Raw genomic sequence first — 11638 nt, forward strand, 5'->3', positions numbered from 1 at the left:
GGAGCTTGCTCTAACTTTTACTTTAAAAAAAAGACAATAAATTAATTTTCGTTTATACAAATTTTTGTACTATGAAGCCGCAGGTACCGCATATATGTAAGTAGCGAGTATTTTATGGATTTAACCTTATGACTCTTCTCTCAAAAAAGAAAACTCTAAAAAAGTATACAAGGGACATATAGGGCTAGGTGTGACATTATACATTTTGAGTCTATGCAACTCATATATAACTAGTTAATGAGCGAGTTTAAGTGAGTTGAGATATATTTGTATTTGATTCATTAATTTAATAAGTGACTCGAGTTGAGAAGATGATACTGAGTTGATAGCTGTGCTTATACTCAGTTTGTTAAAAGCTCGAGTTGACTCGTGCCCATTAAGCGACTCGTTAAGAAATCAAGCTTGTAGGCAATTTGAATTTTGTGAGTGAGGAATTGGGGTTTTTTGTGTGCATCGGTAGAGAGGTCGACAATGATTTACTCATGCTCGAACCCTTCTCGTTAGGGTTAGGGTTAGGGTTAAGAGTGTGGTGGTGTAACTGGTGTTGTACTGTTGTTGGTGTTGGGTGGTGATGTCGATGGATGTGGTGGCGACACTGAATCTGCTAGGTTAGAGACTTAGGGCTAGCAAGAGTGAGTGAAGTCGGGACTGTAAGTCTGTGAGTATGAGAGAGTAATGAAGTATATATAGACAGAGAAAGGACTTTGGATTCGTTGGGTTAGAATCGCTAGGTGCATGGGTCCGAGTGTAACTAAGTTGGATTTGAGTTTGATCCGGTTGGAATTGGTTGTGGCATTTCATATAATTCAGTTTTTAATGAGCGAGTTGAGATATGTTGATTCCCAGTTCATTAAGTTAACGAGCGTGTTAATAATGAACAAGTTGTTAGTAAGCTTTAACGAGCGAGTTACAAACAATTTACTCACCCGTAATATATAGCCATGCGGCCGCATGTTGCTAATTGCTATATGTAACGTTATGCGTTTTGCATTTTGAGTCCTGCCACAGAGGATCCGAGTGCAACTATTTTATAACATATGTGTGCAAAGTTTGATCTCAAGACTAATAGAAGTCCAAGCACAATGTCTATTACTCGCTAGTCGCTTCCGATAAAATTGAGCTTTATTTTTGCTGTACACTTCGTTATAAAATATAAATACATAGTATACATGTAAAAATTATAAAATTGAACCGCATATATAAATCTAAATGCACACATATATATTTAAAATAATTTTAAGACATTGCTAGTGTAATGATTAGTAATGACAACAATTGAGATAAAGTTAGATATCCATTAATCAAGTAATGGAGAGGAACAAAGTTAGATAGGAATTTGACTGAAAAAGACTCCGACCCTTCCTCCGGGTTCCGCGCTTGGAAGTTGGAAAGCATGAACGGTACGAAGAGCACGTGCGGGAGTCCCCTCACCTCCGGGTTCCGTCTGCGGTTTTAAATGCACCTGTCTAAAGTACCGGGCCATATCACGTGGTTTAACTCCAGTCAACATTGATTGTAATTTATAAACCATTTAATTACAGACTGAGACTGCCGTAATTTCGATTCCGCATGTGCTGTCATTAACTAGTGTGTATCTCTGCATAGAATATATAGACATAACTTCGAGTCCGAATCCGAATCCGAATCCTCCCAGTCCCAGGTACCTGACTCAAGCAAATTGAAGCGGATGGCTCATCTTAGAGTGAGTCTATGGTACTATGCATATTACGATTTGTTACCGTACAATGACTCTATATTCGAGTTTTTAAATTCTAACGGTCGATCTGAACCGTTCATCTTGTTTTCCATATTAATATGTATTTGGAGACCAAATTTTACATTTTTTGAAAAAAAATTTTACTATTTTTTTAGATTTATTGAAAATCACTGTTTTTGGATGGCCCAGAATTTTCAGATCAAGTGATTTTCTAAATATCTAAAAAAATAGTAAAAATTTTTCAAAAAATGTAAAATTTGGTCTCCAAACACATATTAATATGAAGAACAAGATGAAGGGTTCGGATCGACCGTTAGGATTTGAAAATTCAAATATAGAGCTGTAGCACGGTAACAACCCGTGATATGCATAGTACCATAGCCTCACTCCTCATCTTAACTCAAAATGGTGTCTATTCGGGAATGGTGCAGGGGGGCTAGAATTATTTGTGCTTTGAGATCCGTGCCAAGTAAAAAAAAACGATCTTGGACCGTCGGTTTCCAATTTGCTTGAGTTAGGTACCTGGGGCGATCCGAATTCTTCGAGTCCTCGTGCTATGTGTGCAACTCACGTTTGTGCAATCATCTATTCAATTATCATTTTGCATCAAGTAAAACTAGAAAATTTAAATTCATAGGGTTAAATTTTTTTTGGTAGAATTAATTAAAAAAATTAGATTGAAAGAGATAAAATATAAAATGCAACGCGTGATAGTTAAAATTTAAATTAAAGTCTTCATAATTCCAAGGTAAAATTATACTTAATAGGGTTAAAAATATTTTGGCAAAACTAAAAAAATTAGATTGAAAAAGATAAAATATAAAATGCAACGCGTGATAGTTAAAATTTAAATTCAAGTCCTCATAATTCCAATGTAAAATTATACAAGTATATATTTAATATTTGAGTTAGGCTAGGGTGCTATGGATAGCATAGTGGCCTCTATGCTACGGCTCAATATTCGAGTTTTCAAAATCCAAACGGTCGATCCGAACCGTTCATCTTATTCTCCATATTAATATCTGCTTGGAGACCAAATTTTACATTTTTCTGAATTTTTTTACTATTTATTAAGTATTTTACAAAATTGTTGATCCAACGGTGGCTGCACAAAACAGTAAAACCGTTGGATTAGCGATTTTCAAAGTGGCTTAATAAATAGTAAAAAAATTCAGAAAATTATAAAATTTGGTCTCCAAGCAGATATTAATATGGAGAATAAGATGAACGGTTCGGATCGACCGTTTGAATTTTGAAAACTCGAATATTGAACCGTAACATAGAGGCCACTATGCTATCCATAGCACCCCAGCCTAACTCTTAATATTTTATGAATAGAGTTGGACTATATAAACTAAAAACAAATCGATTTAATTTCAGGATGTATGACTTGCTTTAGATCCACTGTTGTTGTATGATTTATTTTTTTAGTATTTGTTTGATGTAAAAGTAAAACCTTTTGATTCAATTTAAGGGATGAAAAAGAATAATAATGACATAATTTTCGTCCACTGCTCTGATGACGGATGTGAAGTCCTTGATTCCAGGATGGTTTTAGTTCCATATTTCTATGCGCTTTTTCTGGAAATTGTATCTGATTTCTAAAATTATTTTGCAAATTGTTCCACGGGAACGTGTTAACGTCTTACAATGTTTTACCGTCAATCGAACACCATCATGTATTGCTGCTAACTTTTTATTGCCATAAAAATTGAATAATTATTATGGTCAATTGGACGAAGGGTAAATGATAGCAGGAGAAATTTTCAAAGGAGTCGAGGGCGCTGTCAAAACAAATTCAATTTGATGTTCCAGTCAAGAGTTTACATCAACATTTACACATATATTTATTAAGATTCGTACTTATCAAATCCACATAAATTTCAACACGATTGAACGGTTCTGAACGGGCCCATTGGACTGCCCCAATTTTATTTTTGAAGCTTGACAATGACTGTCAATAATTTATCTTCATTCTTATATTATGCACGTAAATGTACTGATTCGCCAACGGCTATGATTGAAAGATGAAATTTCTAATTTAATATCTGATGCGCGCAAAAGCGTATGCACAAAGTTTCAGTACAATGATGTACTTTTTAAACCTTTAACACACGTTTGATTTAAATTGCAAGTGCACAATTCTATCAAAGTAGTATTTGAGGTGTCGAACCGCAGGGAGTACGATAAAAACTTAGTTTAAACTTCAGTAATAAATTTCAGAAAATAAAATAAAGTAAAGTGCAATAAAAGTAAATTGGAGGGGTTTTGTTCTAACAATTCCTAAGGTTGGGTTCAATACCCAAAAGAAAGGAGTTTGAAACAATAATTGTAAATAAAAGTAAAAGAAAGGAATTGATTTGCTTTCAAGATTTAGAGATCTAGGGGTCTTTGGTCTACAATCCCTTGCTAACTCTATCTATTCGGTATTTGTTTGAATTCATGTATGATTTGATGAGGTTTCTAACCTAAAGTGTTAAAAAGGGTCACGGTCGTGAATTAATAACGTGCCTAGATAATTTCAGACTTCACGGTCGTTCTTCACCCTAATTATCTAGACCCATTAAGCTCTTGTTAGCCTATATTGACTAATTACTTAATCAATATAGGTGTCCTAAGTAGGGGTTTGACTTCACGGTCGTTCTTCACCAAACCCTAACCCTTAATTTCTATAGTTCTGGTTATAGGTATCAAAGTACGGTCGCTTCTAACCTAAAACCTAAGATATTTGTGTTCATAATTTGGTACTCTCCTCTCATCCTAACTTCTTTGGATCTTTTGCTTAACAAACCGATTCCAAAGCGGGACTACCGCGATTTCAAGTACTAAACTATGTAATCAACACAAATGATAAATCATAGAAATTAACAATCAAATCCCATAAAAACAATCATAATAAAAACAAATAACCGAATAAAATAGAATCAAACAAGTTCATGCATTGACCTAGACCCCTAGAGAGAGAACTACTCCCTCATGGAGAGATCCATTACAAAAATTGGCAAAGTAAGAAGAAATGAAATAAAGGAAGTAATTACACCCTTTGACAAATCAAAAACCTCTATCTTGCCGACTTCTTGCTCAGGAAACCCTTCTTCTCCTTGCTTGAAAGCTTTCCTTTTCTCCAGAATTTATCGCTAAGTATTGTGTATAGAGAGAGAATGAAAGAGGAAGAGATGATGTGTGAGATGGGAAGAGATGATGATGGATGGTAAATAAACCCCCTCTTTTATAGCCAAGGATCATGCCCAATTAAGAGGCTAGGAAGTGGAGTTAGTGGGTGTTATATTTGGATTGTTTTCCAGGATTGTATTGTCCACATTTGGCTGTAAAAACGTGTCATTGGTGTCACTGGTGCGCCAAAAATAGAAACCGTGTTGAAAACGTGTAATTTTGGCTGTCTGCGAGTTTTGTGCGTCCAACTGACTCCAAATTTCCTTTTTTAGTTTCTCATGTTGTAGATCTTCTTCCTAGCTTTTCAAAAAGTGGTCGCAAGCCTAAATCGGAGTTACGAGTCAAAAGTTATGACTATTTTAAGATCAGGCTCCAGTTATGCGTTATGCTACAGTGCGGCCAGGCCACCCGCACTGCTACAGTACCATCCGCACTGGGATCCGCACTGCGTCTGAACCACCCGCACTGCAGTTGCATCGAGATCCGCACTAGGCTCGGACTTTTCCTGTGCGACCAGAGTGCGGCTGCATCGCGATCCGTGCGTCCGCATAGATATCCATGCATCCGCACGGATTTTGATGTATAGCTTATTATATCTTTTTAAAATTGGCGCGCGTCCAGAAATCCATCTAAGTACTTATTTTGGCCATATTACAAACCGTGTGTCCGCAATGAGCAGTTTCCTTCGGTTTTCTTCATTTTTCTTCATTTCCTACAAATTAAAACCAAACAAACGCAGTAACTTGATCCAAGGTGTATTATATTCACTTTATATTCAAAATACAAGATATTTGGTGCTATTTCGTAATAAAAATCAGATCGAATATGTATATAATTTAGGCCTATCAATATCATCTCTCCAATCAAATAATTTGCTTATTTTGATTAAATGCATTTTTTATGTGTAGAAGTCTAAATTTAGTGAAAAACATAATCACCACACATACTACTATACGATATGTTACAATTAAAATTGAATAGAGAACAAAATTGAAGAGAAAATCAATTTATTCATTTCCTTATTTCTCCTATTTGGCTATCTCCTATTCCTTATTTTCTTATTTAAGAATGATGACAGATGATCAATTTATTTTTGTGAATATCAAATGCTGACATCTTTTAAAAATATTTTATCAGTATTTGATATCTCCAAATTTAAGCCATAGTGAATCTTTTTACAATTTTACTTTTTCGATTTTGATAAGATAAAATATTATTTTTTATTAGTATGTTGAGGTTCGTTCTTAGTTCTAGTTGTTAATTATATGGAGAGCATATATTGAGAAAGAATTTTAGTAACATTAATTATAATTAGTGTCACAAAATAAAGCAACTAATTTATTAATATGAATTCACTTTCTCTAAATATATTTTATTCTTTTTGACTTTTGTCTATGGAATGTATATATTTTTACAAGTTATTTGTCTTTTTTTTAATCAAATATTTTTACTTGCATCAAAATTTGTGTCGCACCCCCGATCCGGAGGTGCGACGATTATTACCGCGTCTATTTACCATAACAATATACGTAACATAAGGCATTGATCTTTTTATGCATTGCCAATAGCATCCATTATTTTTGCCACATCCCAATTTAGTTACAATAATTATCTGACATTTTATAGTGGATGATGCTAGAGATATATTCTCTGCACCCTGTCAGATATAATAAACCCAAATCCCATACCTTTAGGTGGCCTTGCTGTCAATTACCCAGAAGCGCTCTTTACCTTCGTATAATAAACCTGTAACCCACAAGGGGAAACGAGTGAGAAATAATAAATTATTTCTCAGTGCTGATTGCCACTCAGATTATTGGATTCGAAGGAAATCCATATTCAGAATGAAATCACTGCACGAGAAACAACAAGTTTATTTCATAATGACGAATGCAGATGCTCAATAACAGTATCCAATTGAATAACAAATATTTCATAATTAAATTAGAACTCTAAGAATCTTATCAAAATAAATGGTTTGGGTCAAAATCTTTTAAACCATAAAATCAGGTAATGTTTGGAACCTAATCTTTAGAACCGTTAAGTCTGGTAACGTAAGGTTTCTCAACTTTACAATATCTAGTCTGGTAGCACTGAAAGATATCATACATGTATTTGTCGTGTCAGGGCTTATACCATTCTAACTATTCTGACATATTGTTAACAGAACCAATACGGAAACAATATTACAATACTGTCATTATCAGAAAGAAAATCAATGATAAGACAGTTACCACAGTTCATTAGTCTTACAGTCACAATTCACATTTATTCAATATCCCCTATCCAACCGGTACTGGATTCAGTTGGGGCCATTCACCATATGCGCATAAGGGTCCTGGGGTAAAGTCTAGTAGCTAGCTAGACTTTACGATATATTAATCATTTTTCTCCACTATATGGAGGTTCAAGGATCACAGTATTTCATATTCATTCAATTTAGTCACTGTGGTCTCAATCAATCATTTACAATAAGAATCAACCAATCGATAAACAATATCAACATGACAGTCAACGGACTTACCTGTAATTTAGTTTCAGTTGTATTGGGCTATGCATATGATGCAACAGTTCAATCAATGCAATCAATCAAATATTCAAAATGCACAGCGAGTTACAATTTAATTCCTAGTTATGAATCTCAGGCTAATCCAATAACCTCGCACCTGATATCGTAGGGCAATAGATGAGGTCACTAGCAGTCTGTTCTTCTTGATCATTTTGTCTTATCAGTCTTTCTCGTAATTATGCCTATGTTAATAGTAATATACACATTCTAATCAATACTTATATTTATTTTCGATATCATACAGTAACCTGTAATATCAGTTAAATTCTTATAAATGTAATTAGACATTTTATAAACCATCCCAACCCATTTTAAATGCCCATTAGCTATTTAAATTCAATTTCAGATCAACAGTTCACCTCTGTCCCAATCGAACAGTACGGTCAAATTTATTTTCCTTTATTTTTCAGATATGGCCTAATTTAGATTAAGCAACATAATTTACCTTTATATAAAGTCTAATTTTCTAAACTAAGTACGAAGACCAAGACTATTACTTCAATTATCTACTATTTTTCTCAATTCAAAATTTCAAGAGACCATGCTAAAAATATTTGTGCTCTGCCTAAGATCAGGCATACAATTCAATTTCACTTAATTTAACCTTAAATCGAAACTATAAACAACTATTTTTCAATTTAGTCCTTCTGACATAATCAAATTATGTATGCATATTTAACCGATAATATCAATTGGGTCTAGATTTTCAATAACAACAGTTTCATTCCTATTGGAATCCCTGAAACAGGCGATTCCCAGTATTCCAGTCCATTAAAAACAATTTCAGTATCTAGACCCCATATTCTAGTTAAATATACTATCATAATCCGATTACCCAATTCAATATCCAATTTAAATTACACAAATTGAAAACACAGATTATATAGAACTATGATTACCTTATAGCGGTCAATTCAGAAACTCCAATTCGAATTCAACGATTCTCGCGACGTACAATCAGAATTCCAATCGGATATATAATCGAATATAATCGATATCAAAATATTTCTTTTATTTATTTTTCTCTTCTCCTTTCAATTTTTCTTTTCCTTTTTCTCTTTTTTTTTTCGTTTTCATTCTCTGTTTTCTCACTTTTTTTTTCTTTCTTCACGGATGAAGATGAGAACAAATAAAAGGGTGTTAATTAAGGAGATGAATGCATGGAGGCCACGTGGCCTTAGTGCCACGTTTATATTTTTCTTTTAAGTTTTATGTTTTAACATTTAAACCTTATAATTTTTCTAATATTACAAATAAGTACAAAATAATTAAAAATATCCGGGGTGTTACAAATTCTCCCCCTTAAAAAGAATTTTGTCCCCAAAATTCAAACGGATGATATTCAAATTGAACGGGACATAATAAATGATCCTCAAATCGAATTATTAGACACACAGATCAAGCAAAATAGATAATTATCTTAAATCAAATCACTTTTAAGTAATTTTCGTAACTTTAAATTTTCTAAAAATTCAATGATAATAAAATCATATCAAATGGATAAATTCAATAATAATCAAATGGTATCACAAATAATAAAATTTTAAGATTTATAATCAAACGGTAATACTCAAAATTTTCATATTAATCTCATAAACCAGACATATCAAAATTCAAATAAAACAAAACATATCATATGGATAAATTAGATAATAATTAAGTATCACAAATATTGGATATTATGAAATATTTGATAATCAAACAGGATATACTAAACAAATTTCAAATTGATCTCATGAATGAGACATCAAAATTCAAATCAGATATAGATAACAAATAGAACTTGGACCCAAACACAGTCCGAAGAACGAATGCTCTGATACCATTCTGTCACGCCCCGGCGGCCGGGTCGGGCACGCGACGCGATAGAACGACATCCTCGCATCCATCCGCCATCCTGCCAACCTACGTCGCAACAGAAAGAAATAGAAACAATACGGGATCAGCTACAAAGCTGAGTAACCAGTTGTTTAACGACGCAGCTTCTCTATAATTGACTTAATAACAGTAAACAATCATTTCAACAGGATTGGATTAATCCACACTGATATCACTTTATTAGACCTATTATTTCGACTTGTTTCCATACAAAAATCTATGTTTTGAACCAACAAATGGTGCCTTTTACATTGAATATCCATAGAATGTGGTACTGCTATGTTTTGGTTCTTACTTTGCAGGAATCAGGCGAAAACGGGCAAAATCAGGGAAGTTACTGAAATCTGAGACATCTGATGCGACCCTCATCACATCCGATGCGACCCTCATCAGAGCCGATGCGACCCTCATCAGAGCCGATGCGACCCTCATCAGAGTCGATGCAGGTTGCATCAGACCTGATGCAGGTCGCATCGCGAGTTTCCAGAGCAGACAGCAAAGGCCCAGAATTGAAGCACTCGTTTTAAAAAGCCTATAAATAGGCCACCCCTGCTACCAGAGAGGGAGTTCCGAAATTTAAAGATTCAAAGCCTCAAGGAGAGAGAAAAGATCAGGGGAGAAGAGAGAGATTGGAGATCGCTTGGAGAAGAAGAGAAGATTGCAAGATCCTCTCCAATCCACCTTGGATCTTTGAGCTTCATCATGATCTGCCTATTCTCTCTCTCTTTTATGCTTTCTTTTGCTATGCTTGAGTAGATCTCTAGTTCTTAGGGTTAGGATGTAGTCTCTAAACCTTGTCTTTGAGTTGAATGATGTTTTGATCTAAGTTTGAACTTGTGTGATTGTTGTTTGAGTATTCATTGTTTGCTTGATTGTGATTTCTTGATTGATTCTTGATTGTCTACTGTTAGATGTCTATAGCATCTCTTCTAGTAATTTGGCCTTGATGTATCTTGTAATTGTGATTGAGCATTTGAGGTAGATCTAAGATCAATAGTAGCCGAGAGGTGAAATTTCTATTATCGAAAGGTTGTAGATACCTCTAGTTAACCAGACAATCAATTTAGGTTAGATACCAGTAGGCGAGAGCCACAGGTTGAAGCCTCGCACAAGAAATCAACTTAGATACGAACACATGTCAGCTCTGCTCGAGGGCCATGCGACCCGCATCAGAGATGATGCGAGTCGCATCATACGGGTCGCATCAGAGATGATGCGAGTCGCATGATAGGTCCAGAGAAGGCAAAGTTTGGGATGAAACCTGAAACCCTAGGAACGCCTTTTATCTTTGATTCAAAACTAAAACCTTTAACTGCTTTCATTACTGTTAATTGAATCTTCATTTGAAATTAGGAAATATAAATAAATCAAACCCAACTCTTCGCACTTCTAGTACCTAACTCGGACTTGTAGAAATTTAGAATCGAATTAAACCGTCCCTGAGGATCGATACCTTAATATACTACACGGATAGGGTTGTGCACTTGCAACCCTAGACGAGAGTAGATTCAAGGTTTAAACTGGTATAGCTTGCTATACCTGAGACTTTGTAGCCTACTTTTGTAAGCGAACACACACAATCAAAAATCAAATTACGTATGCAAATTTAACCGGTAATATCAGTTGGGTCTAGGTTTTCAATAAAATCAGTTCCATTTCAGTTGGAATCCCTGAAACAGGCGATTCCCAGTATTTCCAGTTCATTAAAAACAATTTCAGTATCTAGACCCCATATTCCAGTTAAATATGCTATCATAATCCGATTACCCAATTCAATAGCAAATAAACCATACAAATCGAAAGCACAGATTATAGAGAAGTCTGGTTACCTGATAGTGATCAATTCAGAAATCCAATTCGAGATACAACACTTGTTCATAATCAACGCGACGTAGTCGAAATTCCAATCGAATATACAATCAAAATATTTCTATTTATTATTATTTTTTTTCTATTTTTCTTCTCTTTCTCTTTTATTTTTCTTTTCCTTTCTTTCTCTGTTTTTATTTTTTTAACCGAGTCATATGAAGATGAAGATGGAAACAAATTAAAAAGGTGTTAAGGAGATGAATGCATAGAGGCCGCGTGGAAAGAATGCCACCTTTTTTTTTTTTTTTTTTGATCTTTATATTTAAACCTTTAAAATATCTAATATTACAAAAAGGTCCAAAATAAATTTAGAAAAATTTAATAAAATTACTGGGGTGTTATAATTTGAAATTCAAATTGTAAATCAAACTCTTGATCTTTTTTATTTTATAATATGTTTCCGTGCGTTTGCAACGATACTAGTTAAACAT

Source organism: Carex rostrata, chromosome 3 (genome assembly GCF_964058835.1).
Source record: "Carex rostrata chromosome 3, lpCarRost1.2, whole genome shotgun sequence".
NCBI classification, from domain to species: Eukaryota; Viridiplantae; Streptophyta; class Magnoliopsida; order Poales; family Cyperaceae; genus Carex; species Carex rostrata.